The sequence below is a fragment of the Typopeltis vanoorti genome, chromosome 6 (genome assembly GCF_054136105.1).
Source record: "Typopeltis vanoorti isolate ZY-2024b chromosome 6, IOZ_Tvanoo_1.0, whole genome shotgun sequence".
In the NCBI taxonomy this organism is placed as follows: Eukaryota; Metazoa; Arthropoda; class Arachnida; order Uropygi; family Thelyphonidae; genus Typopeltis; species Typopeltis vanoorti.
The window spans coordinates 149,906,157-149,921,762 of NC_143554.1; the positions used below are offsets into that span (position 1 = coordinate 149,906,157).

Consider the following 15,606-nt stretch of genomic DNA (forward strand, 5'->3'; position numbering starts at 1 on the left):
AGGTTTTTCATCCTGCATACAGACAAATTGAGAAAACATATAATTTACAGAACAAAAAATACTAGTGGTGGTGGGCAGTAGATAGTGTTGATGGTAGTAGTGTTTTGCTGTAGTTGATGGATGGAGTGGTGGTGGAGATGGAAAGCTGAAGAGTAGGTGCCATCCCTCAATAAGTCTTTGGACTCCTTGGGGGTATCATGTAATAATAATAATAAAAATCCTCACCTCACTCATGAGATACTGATTGTTTGATAGTTGGATACATCGGTCTTTGCACCACCCTTGTACAATAGGATTACCATACATTCTCTCCACTATTGTGGAATCTTCCTTGCTCTGAGGTTCAAATCATATAACCTTGTGAAAGGAATAGCTAGTTCAGCTGAACACTTTTAACTTCCATGCTTATATCCCATCAGTACCTATTGCTGAATTCTTATTAAATTTATGAATAGCCTGAAATAGATTAATTTCATAGTGATATATATGGAGGAAATTCAACTTATATAATGTTTGAGATGTTTTTCAGTGGATAGAGAGGAAACCTCAACACTGATCATTATATCAGTGTGTTGGAAGGGAGGTCTTCTATATTGGACTTAAAGGGAGCAGAGTTCACGTGAAGAAGTTTGGCCAGAGTAGTGTGACAGCTAATTTGTATGTAGATGAATCAGTACCATCCAAAAAATTGGGCATAATTTAAATACTAGAGAGATAGGGCAGGTTCGAGGTTTAGAGGTGCAGGAGGAGAGTGTGTTCCACATACTGAGGACTCTGGATGTTAGTAAAGCTGTGGGACTGGATGGTAATTATTATTATTATCATCATTATTATTTCCTGACACCTCCAAGGAGTCCGAAGACTCATTGCCGGAGGACACACCTACAACTGTCTCAACCACTACATCGAGCCTATACTACGAATCATCTCCATCAATGCCATCTACCGTCCACCTCCACCACAACTGGTATTCTATGTATGTAAACCACAAGTTTTCACCACAAGTTTTATGAGAATGTGCTAAGGAACTGACAGTGCCTTTGACCTGACTTTTCAATGAAAGTCTGGCTGCGGGAAAGGTGCCCATGGAATCGAAGGAAGGTAAGATAGTGCCATTGCATAAGGGGGCAGTAGCAGACTGGAAGTGTCTAATTATAGGCCAGTTTGTGTGTCATCAGTAGTTAGTAAGATCTTGTAGAAAGTATTGAGGGACCGTATACAGCATTGGGCAGATGAAAGTAATGTTATCTGTGAGAGTCAACATGGATTTGTGAAGGGACGCTCTTGTTTTAGCAATATGCTAGCTTTTATGATAAAGTTACAAGAGCATTAGATGAGGGTAAGGCATATACTGCCATTTTCCTAGACTTAGCAAAGGCAATTGACAGGGTGCCACATGATAAGCTGATATTCAAGTTGCAGCACATGGGTTGGATGTCAGATTGGTGAACTGGATTCAGGATTGGCTGTCTGATAGGTATCAGAGAGTTGTGTATGGTGGAGCAATATCAAAGAGGCAGAAGGTTACAAGTGGGGTTCCACAGGACTCAGTACTGGGACCTATATCGTTTAACCTATATATCAATGACATTGTCCGTGGATTGCAAGGGGATATTCAGTTGTTTGCGGAAGATGCAAAGCTGGGAAGGGCTATTAGTAATAGTGCAGATGTGTAGCCCTGCAAGAGGATTTGAATAAGCTAGATAGATGGGCAAATGAATGGGGTGTCAGTTTAATGCAGCAAAATGTAAGGTCTTGAGGTTTAGGACACATCAATGGGATGCTGCATACTCTGTGGGAGGAGTTAAACTGGAGGAAGAAGGAGAGACAAGAGATCTGGGGTTGATGATTGATAGAAACCTGAAATTTAGAGGACATATTGCAAAGGTAGTGAAGGTAACACAGAGGATTGCTGCAATAATGAGAAGGACACTGACCTCCAGAGGTAAAATGGTTATCATTCTGTTGTATAAAACTGATCAGACCACACTGAGACTATTGTTCTCAGATCTGTCCCCAGGATTTGAAGGGGATAAATTAACTGTGGAAAGGGTACAAAGGTGGATAATAAAGATGGTGTCGGGACTGTACAATGTTAGTTATGAGGATCGGCTGAGGGAGTGTGGACTGCAGAGTTTGGTGAATAGAAGAAGGAGAGGTGATATGATTGAGACTTTTAAAAATATTGAGAGGTGGTTACAGGGTTGACACTGGGGAGGTCTTTCGCTTGGTTGAACAGCAGGAAGGAGTCATTACAAAGGGCCATCCCTGGAAGTTACGAAAGGAAACTGTGAGAAAGAGGGTGAAGAGTGGTTTCTTTGCATGGAGGGCGGTTGAACCATGGAATGCATTGCCTGATAGAGTGGTGAGAGTGAGAACAGTCAATGCATTTAAGGAGTCGTATAATAGACTTTGTGTTCTCTAGGAGGGTCCTCTCTCGATGAGTCTTGATAGACTTGTGTTTCTTAGAAAGGACCTCCCACAATGAGTCTTTTGACTCCATGGAGGTTTGAATAATAATAATAATGGCACATATTGTTTGTGGATTTTAGGTTGTCTATAGGAGGGGAGTCTAGAATTGAATTCTCCTTGTTTTATGGTTTAGTGGTAATTTCCATAGTCTAGGGGGGTGGCCTTTGTAAAGGGCCTGCGACGATTACTTTTGTTGCTAGTAATTTCTAGAACGGTCTCAGATTTGTTGCAGTCAAAGTTGATTTTTTGGTTGTTCCGCATGTGTTAGGATATTCTTTAGTCCTTATGAGACTATTCATACCTCAACAAATTTGGCTGCATGAAACTGCCTCAAATTTGAGAAGCACTCATCTTCAGAACATTAACCTAACATCCTAGAATACTTATTCTTTGCCAGTTTGGGGCATTATTTAGAACTTAATGTTTGTTAATATAATGCCTATATGGATGTATCTTTCTGTACGTTGGTCCCTGATATGGCAATTTGACTTTGTCAAAACATCAGTTATTAATTAGGTTTCCCTTCATACTTCGTGATAATCTTTCGCCTTTTACTAAAGATTACCGTGGAGGTTTTTTCGCCAGCAAAGGTTGGTCGATTGGTAGAGTCTCTGCTACTCGTGGCTCATACAAAAAGTTAAGCAAGTTTGAGTGTGGTTAGTAGTTGGAAGAGGATCAATCATTCAATGCTGTTGGTACACTCTCCCTCTTTGGACTCCCTGGAGGTGTCACATAATAATAATAATTAAAGTTTTTAATATATATTCTCTGTTAAGTTAGTTAAATGTTGATGATAAATGGGAAGTGTTGAAGGAAGTCATGAATTGAGCTTCTAAAGGCCTTTATACATCCACTAGACATGAAGCATCCACTAGAAACATTCCAAAATTGATAACCGAATAAACTTCATTGATAAGCTTTATTATTAAATCTTCTATTAAGCTTTTTAAATTCCTTGTCTCTTTGCTCCAGAAGCTTTAATCATATTTGTAATATATTCTTATCAAGTGCATGTTCATTGTGTATTTTAAACATAATGTAGCTATTGAAATAATTATATATTTCTTTTTAATTTCTTTACACATTCCATAGGAACATGATAAATGTGACAGTCCTATGGTTAGGTGTCCTCATTGCCAAGCTACTGTGAATAGGAAAACACTGGATGGGCACTTAAACAATAGATGTCCTGTGACCAGCCAAGAATGTTCACACTGTTTACATAGATTTCCATTGGAATGTTTTGCAGTAAGTTTGAAAAAAAATCATTTCTTACCAATAAAATACGTGATAACAAATACAACTAGTGAATAAATCACTTGAGTTATAATTTGTCAATTGCTCATTTTCAGTGTGTTTGTAGCATGTATGTCTGTGTGAAAAGGTAGGACTACCAATTCCCCATATGACTCAAACCAAACATACATTCTTCTGAAATTTTCAGCTTGCAGGGTCAATCCTGATATTTCATAGCAGGCTGCTGAAAGTTAGCATCATATTTTGATTAATAGAAATGTAAGTATATTTAATTACCTAACCGGCCATTATGGATAAAATACGCATCCTCATACGCTTTGTATCCATCATATATTTCAATGTAATGTCAATGGTATGGTATTACAATTTTAGTATGCACTTCGCATCCTTGATAACCTTGATGTCTATAGATGTCTTGGCTGGTAGCGTGGTTAATGAAAGTAATAAATGGTGGAATTATTTACAGGTCAAATTGTTTATTATAATTTTTTTTCATCCATTTATAAAAGACATCTTCACTATAAATATGAATGTTTCAAAACAAACAAAAGCAAACATAACAGAAAAATTATTATCTTCAGAATTCTGTGGAGTCAATGACTCACTGTAGGAGTTCTCTCTGTCATACACACAGTTCGTCATACTGTCTGTAAAATACATTCATATTCTCTGCAGACATCACATTCTCATTTGGTTTATTCCAATCATTCACCACTCTCCATGTAAAAACCTACTTCTGACTACTTTGCTCACAACCTCCTTATACGGCTTCCAGGGATGACCTCTTGTTCTCTCCATCTTCCACTATTCTGTGAAAAAACCTCCTCAACATTCATTTGATAAGAATTCCTTACCGACTTATCTATTTCTGTCATATCCCCCATTCTTCTCCTATCCAGTAGAATCTGTTAATTGCATCTTCTCTACCTTTCTTCATATTCAACTAAGCTGATTTCTGGTCTCTGGAATATTGAATATAAAGAAAGGTGGAGAATCTTTATTTATATTTAACATTCCAGAAAACACCTTAGTCAATCGCTTATGGAAACTTTCTTGTTATCTCTTCATCCTTTTGAAAAACAGGTGACCAAATTTATGCACAGTAGTCCATATGTGGCCTAATTAAGGTCTTATACAATGTAACCATAATCCCTTTAATTCTAGAAATCAGCATCCTCAGCATCATTGTTGTGAAGTCTTCACAGTTTTAGCAGTCCTAAATTTTAGAACTCCCAGATATCTTTTAATCACCCCAAATCTCTTATTTAATTCACCTCCTCTAATATATCCCTAATTGTATACTCTACATCCCATCTTTGTTTTCTTGATTTGATTGAGCAGTTGTCTCAAAAAAAGGAGGGTGACCAGTGATGTGCCCTAAGATTCTGTTATTGGACCCCTTGCTGTTTAACTTGCTTGTAAATGATGTATCATGTGGATTGGCTGATCTTCAGTTGTTTGCTGATAATGCAGAGTTGCAGAGAATTATAAGTAGCATTGCTTTGTTCAGGAGGCTGTAGTTTTAATATTAATAAATGCAGGGGGAGTTGCATTTTGGACTTCAGAAATAAAAAGCTGTGGATGAGATTTGAGATCTGGAAGTGTTGGTTGACAGTGGACTAAAGTTTACAGGACATATTGCAAGTGTTGCAAAGTTTTCACATCATAGTTCTTCTATGATAAGAAGTACACTAATATGTAGAGATTAGAAGGTGGTTGTGCCACTGTATAAAGCACTGGTCAGACCACACTTGGACTATTGTGCAGATTTGGTCACCTGGTTTTCATTGTGATGATGTTGAAACATTGGAGAATCCAGAGACAAGGGACAAAGACAATATCAGGGCTCTGGAATGTTGGCCATGGAGAGAGGGAGAGAGAGAGGGTGAAGTAATGTGGACTGCAGAGTTTTGGTGGATAGGAGGAAAAGAGGCAATACTATTAGTGAGGGGTTTTATTGGATTAATCCAGAGAGGATTGTAAAAAAGAGTAGAAAGCAAAAGGGAAAAAACCAACGGTCATCCCTAAAGGTTATGTAAGAGGGATGTGAGGAGGAGTAGATTTTCTACGTGAAGAACTGTGGATGAATGGAACAAATTATCAGAATATGTTGTTAATGAAGGGAATGTTAAGGATTTTAAGATTCATTGTGATAAATATGTTCTCAATTGAATGAACCTCCCATGATGAGTCTGCTGACTCCATATAGGGTATAATAGTAAAAAAAAAAATAAATAAATAAATAAATAAATAAAATAAAACCTTACAATATGCAATTTACAGTATGGTTAGCGAGCCATGACTGACCATGCTATAAATTGGATGATGGATGTATTTTTTTATGTTATTTTCTAGGCAGATGTTAGCAGATCTCCCAGGTTGACCATAATAAAATAAGTTGTAGAAAAAAGGAACTTTGTAAACACCTGAAACTGAAAGAGGAGGTAGAGGATCCTTGGGAGAGTGGATCAGGGTAGCCAGCTTTAGATAAGGTTTGAATACCATGCAGAGATTGTAATTTTTTGGAGTTGTGGTTGTTTTTTCTGAGGTGCCCTGGATATAAGGAAGAACATTGATAGCATTACTATAGTCAGAATGTTGAGAGTAATGTGAGGAGGTGGGAGGAACAGTTAATTTTTTGATATTTTTGGCATTGTAGCCATTGGACAGGAAAGTCCTTTGAATAAAAGAAAGTTCAGCAGTAAGTTCAGCCTAGATATAACAGGGATTGAAGACTCTATTAACAAGGGTTTTGATAACACCATATTGCTGAGAGGTGGGGATGATGGGTAAGTTTGTATATATATCTACCTGTGTGAGTGGTTTTTTTGTAGATAGAGTGGAAAAGAAAGGGAGCCATTGGGAATATATGTAATTAAAGTATCTAGAAAGGGCAGGCTATTATTGTTTTCTTTTACTATAATGAACTGGATTCTGGAGTGCTGTCTGTTGAAATGGAGGAGAAAAGTCTAATGTATCTGCTGTCTGTTGAAATGGAGGAGAAAAGTCTAATGTATCTGAGCCATGTGGCCAAATAGACACTCAATGTATCTTAGCCAGATTAGAAGGTTTATGCTACCTCCATAATGCCTTCTTCCTCTATATTGCATTTTCCTCTCTTCATTCATCCATTTTATACTTACCTTATTTAGCATTCTAACCTTTGGAATATATTTAAATATTGCTTCTGCAGACTAGTTCTTGAATATCACCCACACAGTATTGACTTCCTTTTCAACCAACTCCTCATTCCATGCTATAGCTGCAAAGTGCCTGTAGAGCTTTTCATCTCTGGCATTGTAGTTCCATATATATGCTTTCCTCATAGAGTCATCATATGGCAACCATCCATGTAATCATTTCATGGTCATTCTCAGAAATTTGACACTCATTTATAATGACATCCTCTGATGAGATGAGATGAGATGATCAAATCCAAGACTGTGTCGATTCTTCAAATGCTAATCTGAAGGTGAAATTGTGAGTTAACAAAGAGTAGCACTATCTTATTGTACTAAAGTCCTAACAATGTATAAAAAAAATATTAATTCAAATGGACAGGATCAAAGAAGCACAATCCTGCATAGAGAAGATTATTGTAAGCTATATCAGACTGGAGTGATGTAGCAATTCTTCATAGTAGTCTTTGTATAATTGCTTCATAAGTAAACAGTTTTTATTAGGACTTTAGTAGTGTTTTTTTTTTTTTTTTTCAATGACTCTTATGTTTAGAATTGATAAAATATTTTCAAGACAAGATTGCTCTAGTAGCTTTTTTGGTACTTAAATATAATTTTGATGTTCTATGAGGAAGACAGCTGCACACCTTCTGGATTGACCAAGTAAGACAAACTACAAGTGCAAGGGATCTGATGATAAACATCAGGGAATGCCAAAAGTCAAAGTCTGTTCGGAAATGAGAAATAGTCCTATGATTAGCCTTGCACTTTGCAAGGCTAATCTTCTTGAGAGACTGAAGAAGAAGCCCTGTAGTTGTTCATACCTTTATTGATGAAAGATTAGATGTAAGCATTGGACTAGAATATGTATTTAGCATTGGAGCATAGGGAATAAGCTCTGTGGATGAGAGTTCTTATGGCACCAAATATTAGACAAAGATAATAGTGAGAATAAGCATGAATATAGTGACCAGTTTGTATTTTTCCTCTCTGAAAGTCAAGAATTGATGTTTCCCATCATACTGATGAAGAATGAGGAACTTGAAGGCAGTAATTATCATCTTCATTTTCAAATGTGAACTGTATTCTAGGATGAATGGCATTGATCTGGGCAAGAATGCCTTGAAATTTGGTTACAGAACCTTGCCAAACAGCAAAAGTATCATCTGCATTACAGTAACATGTTGAAATAGAAATTTTTATCTATTAATCAGCCATTTCCTCCTCATCATTTTCTACTTCTGCAAGGATCAGAAAATTGATTGTTAATGTGTCTAGCCAGTCTCTCACTGAGGAAGAGTTATGTTTTATTTAAAGGTATCATTTTGCTGTTACTCCTAAAACACTTCCTGTTTATTGATTTCTTTCACTCCATTGATAAAGGTCTTTGTAATATACAAGGGTGTTGCTGAAAAGTTGTGATAATCACCATGAAGGAATTGACATGTCTTCTTATATATACTAAAAGAAGACATGTTAATGTCTTCTTTTAGTATATATAAGAACAAAAAAAAAAAGAACAAAATATAGGGTTTTAAGATACGTTATTTCTTGTGGTTATATCAGTATAATTTAATATAATTTTTGTTCTAGATGTTTATCAGAACTGTTCACCCCCTCCCAGTACCTCCTGATAGTTCAGAGCATGGCTCTTTATCTGTCATATTCAGAGATTATGTAAAAATCTCACATAATTGATTTACATATTATGCTTATTTGTATAGTATTATATATAGATGAGTGAAATTTTCATAAATAAGGTTTACATTTCATTAAAGTAATCTTAAAAAATATATGTATTTGTTTACATTTATTAATACAAATGTATTCATTATGTCAAACTGCCATGTGTTTAAGCAGTGCCAATACAGAAGAATACTTTAAATGTATTTAAGTGGTCAGTTTACTTATTGTAATCCTTAGGGATTTGCATAGAAATAACATTGTATGTACAGGAAAGGATCTAGTATATATATGTAGAAAGTATATATAGGAAAGGATCTGAGAGGAACTGTTCATTTATTTGCTGATGATGCAAAGTTGGATAGAGCAATAGTGAGTGCACAGGATGTCAAAATTTTGCAGAATGATTTGGATAGTTTGGAGGACTGACTGGGCTAATGAGAATGGATGTCAATTTAATGTGGCAAAATGTAAGGTTATGCATTTTGGGGTGAAAAGATTAGCAGCAGTATATCACATTGGTGGTACTGTACTCCAGGAGATTTACGAGGCCAGGGATTTGGGAGTGTTGGTGGATAAGGAGTTGAAGTTTAGGGGGCATCGCAAAAGTGGCTAAATCAGTTCATCAAATCACTTGGTTGCTGAAAAATACTTTAACAAGCAAAGGCAAACAGATTATTCCTCTGTATCAAGCTTGATAAGGCCCCATCTGGACTACTGTGCTCAGATATGGGTGCCAGGGTTTCTTATGGATGGGGAGGAGGTGGAGAGGATCCAGAGGCGAGTGATGGGTTGCAGAAATTGGTTGATAGGTGGAAAAGGGGTGATATGATTGAGACATTCAAATTACTGAAGGGTTTCTATAAGATTAAATCAGAGGATATTTTTTAGATCAGGACTGGTGGTGGGAGAACTAGGGGACACTTATGGAAGCTGGGCAAGAGCGTGGTTAGCAGGGGTGTTAGAGCTAGGTTTTTTACTTGGAGAGTGGTGAATGAGTGGAATAAGCTGCCAGAGTCTGTTGTGGGTGCCATGACTGTAAATGAGGTCAAGGCGATGCATGATAGATACTGTGTGAATGTCGAATAGTTGTTCTTGACATGATGTTAGGGCGTCCCTCGATGAGTCTATGGACTCCTTGGAGTTGCCCGTAATAATAATAATAATGTATATTATGTTGTTTATAGTAGTATTCCTGGAGACTCCATAGCTCAGTTGGTATGGACAAAGACCTTTGGCCGGAAAGACCTGGGATTGATTCTCGTCCATGACATGAGGAATCTTTATCTAGTCCTTTTTGGCTAAAGGTGAGTTAACAGGTCTCATACGGAGGTGGAGGGTTCCCCCCCACTGTAACTCAGGTTTTTCATCCCTCAAAACACCAATCCTGTGAACACACACAGCTGCAGTCATAAATATACTTGCAGCAAGGAAGGCAATGGGAAACCACCTTGCTTATTGCTCATAATCATCTCCCTGGTCTAGTAGCGTATTGCTGCCCCACCAGCCATAAGGCTGAAAGAAATAGACATATATAGACTAAGGCAGTTTCTGACCTCTGGAATGTCGAGTATGAGGAAAGATTGAAAAGATGTAATTTGCAGAGTCTAGTGGAGAGAAGAAAGAGGGGAGATATGATAGAGACCTACAAGTTGGTAAGGGGTTGTTATAGGATTAATGGTGGAGAAGTTCTACAGAGAATAGTGGGAGATCAGGGGAGAACCAGAGGTCATCCCTGGAAACTGTATAAAGAGGGTGTGAGTAGGGGAGTGAGAGGCAGGTTTTTTTCGTGTAGAGTTGTGAGTGATTGGAATGCCTTGCCTGAGAGTGTGGTATCTGCAAGGAGTTTGAATGTGTTTAAGACGTGGTATGATGAGATGTGTGTGAGATAAAAGGACCTCCTAGATGAGTCTTTGACTCATGAGGTCTTGTTTAATAATAATAATAATAATAATAATAATATATAATAGTGTTCCTGTGCGACATACTTCTGTGTGCAATTGCTGTAGTAATGGCAGCCATATTGTCACTAGAGTTTTGCTTTGAAACTTGATAACAGATGAGCACATTAATTGTGAGTATTTAGAATAGCTTGGTAACAAGAATGCTTGTAAGAAAGCAAGCAAGTAAGTAAGCAAGAAAGAAGGAGTGCTGGAAAGGAGAGAGAGAAAAAAAAACTACTAAGTGATCTTGGAAATGTTTTTATATGCATCTTTATCTACTCTCTAATGAGTGACTGTAAAATTAATATTGAAGGATGGTATAATGTATCAGTCCTTTGTATATTAGTGCAAATGTTATGTTCTTAATAGGAATCAAGTAGCATATGTTCCATGAAGCAAAATGGGATTTGCAGTAAAGTTCTTTAATTTGGATGTGCCTTTGGAACTGCTCAAATGTATTTCCATTGTCTGAGTGATTATTCTTCATGCCTCTTTAGCAAAATGAAAAAAATATGTGTTTAAAGAAACTTGCTTAATAGAAGAAGATACATATAAGTATAATAATCAGTGGGCACTCTTTCACTTCTTTTATCACGATTAAGGAATTCAGGAGATAGGACAAACTGAATGAATGAATGAGTAAAAAAAATAAATAATAAAATGAAGATAAAGAGGACACCGGTGGAATAAATGCTGCATAGTGAGTTTTTAATCTTATATAGTCAAGTGAAACTATAGAACTTTTTCTGAATGCTATGGTTGTTCTTTGTATAGTATATGGTGTTGACCTCAGAATTGAATTTAACCAGAGAGTGAAAGTCAGAGACTGAAAGAATTTTCTTTGAGCTCATATCATATATTCTTAAAATGGTCATAAATATTTATTATTATATTTGATAAGAATTCAGATGTATAGAATAGTTAGAAATCATCTACTGCTGTAACTGTAATGTTATAGAAAATATGAATGCCAGGTCTCCTTAGAAGAGACAAAGAGAATATATCTTAATGCACAGAACTGTATTTATTATTATTATTATTATTCAGGCCTCCATGGAGTCAAAAGACTCATCGTGGGAAGTCCTTCCTAAGAAACACAAAGTCTATCAAGACTCATCGAGGGGAGGTCCCCCCTAAGAAATACAAAGTCTATCATACCACTCCTTAAACATTGACCGTTCTTGCTCTCACCACTCCATCAGGCAATGCATTCCATGGTTCAACCACCCTTCATATTCCCAAGATTTCTCAAAAACTTGCCTTAAAGTGAAGATTTGGTCAGTTGTGCTTCTACCAGGATGAAATCCCCATTGTTCTTTCTGAAACTTTGACTCAACTATACTCCTGCACCATCTTTCCAAGCACCTAGCATACACTTTCCCAGGAAGGCTGAGCAGAGAGATGCCACGATAGTTACTGCAATCCTTCTGGTCTCCCTTCTTGAAGACTGGTATTATTATGCCTGTCTGCCATTGCTTTGGTGCTTGCCCAGATATCCAAGCAGCCTGACACACTCGAGTCAGCCAGAGAACACCGTCTCGCTTTAAGGCTTTTAGCATTTTGGACCGAATTTCATCATCGCCAGCAGCCTTGTCCGATTTTAGCGATTTTATTGCTAAATGGACCTCTTCTGCTGAAGATGACCATTTAGCAATAAAATTCAGAGACTAGTCATTGCCCTGATCTGCACCTCTTGGATGTCCACAACTGCTGGGCCACTTTCAAAATATTCCCTCCATCTGTGGAGGATATCTTTCTCGGTTGTTAAAAGTGCACCATCAGAGGCCTTAATTGCCCTTGCTGTGCACGATTTCCTCCCTCGAATGTGGTGGATGGTCTGCCAGAATACTTTGTTTGCATTTGCATTGGATGAGTCTAATCTTTCTCCAAAGGATTCCCAAGCCTTCTGCTTTGCTGTCTTTACTGCCTCAGCAGCAGCTTTTCGTGCCTCAGCATACCGGAAACGCATCTCAGGTGACCTGACCCTAAGCCATGTTACGTAGGACTCCTTTTTTGCCCGGACAGTTTTTTGACTTCTTGGTTCCACCAAGGTGTCCTTTTCTCACTGCCCGTTGCCAAGCCGAGCCGCTTTCTGCCACAGCATGAGAGTGCAGAGGCAGTGACAGCTGTTCTGAACAGCTTCCACTTCTTCTCTACATCTGCAGTATGCCTGGGAATCTCTTTGAACCTGGAGGAAATGTCATCTGCAAAATTCTTCCTCATAACCTCATTTTCCAGTGCCTCCCATTTCACATGGTATAGCTGCTTAGGCCTACCAGCGTTGATGGTAGCATCTGGTTTCTGAAGCCGTAGAGTGCACACAACACGGTGGTGGTCAGTTGACAGTTCAGCCCCTCTCCTCACACGAACGTCCAACACTGAGGAAAATAGGTCTGCTGAGACTATAAAGAAGTCAATCGAAGACCTCTGTGCTAGTGTATCCCTGTACCAGGTATACTTATGGACTTCTCGATGCTAGAAGAAGGTATTCATTATGGACAAGTTGTTAGTTCAGCAGAAGTCCAATAATTTCAACCCATTCGCGTTAAGGTCAGGGTCGCCGTTCCTCCCAACCACACCCCTCCATGTCTGGTCATCTGTTCCAACATGTGCATTGAAGTCACCCATTAGCAGGACTGATTCCATGTCTGCCACCCTGCCAAAAGCAGCATCCAGTTCCTCTAGGAAGGCAGAGTATTCTGACTCCAGATTAGATGCATAGGCTTGCACCACAGCCAAATCATGGTTTTTCATCTGAAGCCTTAACACACATACCCAATGGAATCCACTCAGCAATACAGTCCGACAGCCAGGGGCTTGGGAGTATCCCTACACCTGCCTGAGCAGACATTGTCGGGCTCACACCAGACTAGTAGAGCTTCCATGCCTTATCCAGGTCGACAGTTCCAGAGCCTCTCCTCTTGGTCGAAGAAAGCCTGACTAAGTCTAGCCAGTAGCGCTTGGCTTCCTGGACCAGTTCCAACTCCTTCCCTGTCAGAGAGAAGATGTTCCAGTTGCCTAAAGCCATAGTCTGGTGCCGTTGTCGTTACCATTTCCGTCCTTTTGCAGAACCATTTCTTTGCACTGCCCCTAAACACCTCCCCAAATGGGTAGCAGGCCCATTGATGGAGTTTCCTCTAGCAGAGTGCCGAGGAGTGGTGTCTAAGGGAGACTGTAACATATTTTTCAAACAGGTCCCTCTGCCTAAAACCCAAACGTGTTCCTTGGTAACCCGTGTGACAGACGATGCGGTATGAACATTTTTTGATGGCCTGATTATGTTATAGTGTTTGATAATGTCCTGTTAGCACAAGACAATATGAGACAGCAAAATAAGAAAGATTCCCCTCGAATACTCTAATGGCATTTGAGGGAAGAAGCAAGAAGAGAAGAAAGAAAGAAAGAAGCAAGGAAGGAAGAGGGGGGTGGGACCAGTCTATAAATAATATAACATATGTATATTACATGAAGTAAGGCATGGTCCAGCATCAGGTACCTCGTGTTTGCCACGCCCATACTCACTAAAGTGAGCCCCTGAGGATTGGGACTATCATAATTTCATTTTACTCCTGTTGAATCTTCCCTGTTCTGAGACTCAAATTATATAGCTTGGTCAAAGGAACAGCTGGTAGCTGAACACTTTTTCAGCATCTGCACTGATATCACAACAGAGCTATTGTTGTATTCTTATTCAGTTTATGCAGGAGCTCTAGTATCTCTCCTCCTCAAAAACACCTGAGTTTCTTCACCCATTCAAGAGGTAGCAGTGAGCTCTGGTTGCATACACCAGACTGACAGACATATTCTATACAACATCGTCTGATCCCTTATCTGCTCACCTATAGATCCATTTCATCATCTTGATTATCCTGGTGTTCTGCAGTATTCCTTGCTTTAGCAAAGTACTTCAGTCAGACCAGTAGAATAGCTAATATCAACCTAGAAGAGCACAAAATATGCACGCATCATCTGCACTGGAGTATGATGATGTATCCAGTGCATCATCTGCACTGGAGTGGCATAGTGCCACCCCAAAGGTGAAAATAACCTTTGATGTGACTACAACGAAGGACATGATACTTTTACTTTATCTTGATACTTTTACTGATACTTTTTTATCAGTTCTGTCTACTTTTCATATCAATTTTTTAAGCACCTTGTCATTACTGGATTCAAAAATAGAATTTTATACCAGCAGAATAGTTAGAACAGAAATCAAACATGATTTGCAGTGACAGTATGTAATTTCCAAAAGTCCTTTGCAAGCTTGCCTTTGTGACCAACTCTTTAATGGTTCCTTGGCACCATCGAGTGGAAGCTTGCCACCTGACTTCAAAAAAAGTGCCACTCTGTGAATAATCCAAAATCACATTTGTTGTTGGCAAGGTTAACAATGCCAACAGAGTAGATGAGCCATCACTAAAAGAATATCTTTTTAAGTGGAAACTTTTATTTCATTTGGTTTATCAAAACTCTCTCAAAAGATTGAGCTCCTACTGTGATGTATTTAGACAGTTGCCGATAACATGTAGTGTTTGGATTTTAAACAGTCATTTTCTTTTAAAACACACCACAAACGGATGTGGTGTGGCTTGTGCAAATGAACAATTATTTACCCAGTGAAATGTCACTAACCATCACATGCATCACTTATGATTCTAAAAAAATTAAAAAAGCTGTTTTGATATATGGTGGATACACTAAATCCATTAAAAAATGCAACAAAAAAAGTGCATCTTTTTTTTTTCTTTTTTTTCTCTGAAAGGCTGTCTTAGGCTGCAGGAGTTAGAATAACAGAATTAGTTTTGCTTCATACCAACTTGTTGAGAATATCTCTCATAAAGAGACTAAATTTTTATTTGCCTCCCCCACTACATAATTTTTTGGACTTAAAAGTTTGCTATTTATAATTTTTTTGCAAACTTTGGAGCAATTTTTTTAACAGAAGAAAGACTTCAGTCAAGATGATTTTGAACATTGATGTCACACTGCGTGCATATATAAATCACAAAACATAAGACTTGTTTACCCAACATTGGACCTACATGGTAGAATATAAAATGTGGAAAAAG

At 38.2% G+C, this 15,606-nt stretch overlaps 1 pseudogene; it reads left to right on the forward strand.

Annotated features, from left to right (window-relative positions):
* Positions 1-2,993: 2,993 nt before the first annotated feature.
* Positions 2,994-3,045, forward strand: LOC150106097 (U5 spliceosomal RNA; annotated as a pseudogene).
* Positions 3,046-15,606: the final 12,561 nt, after the last annotated feature.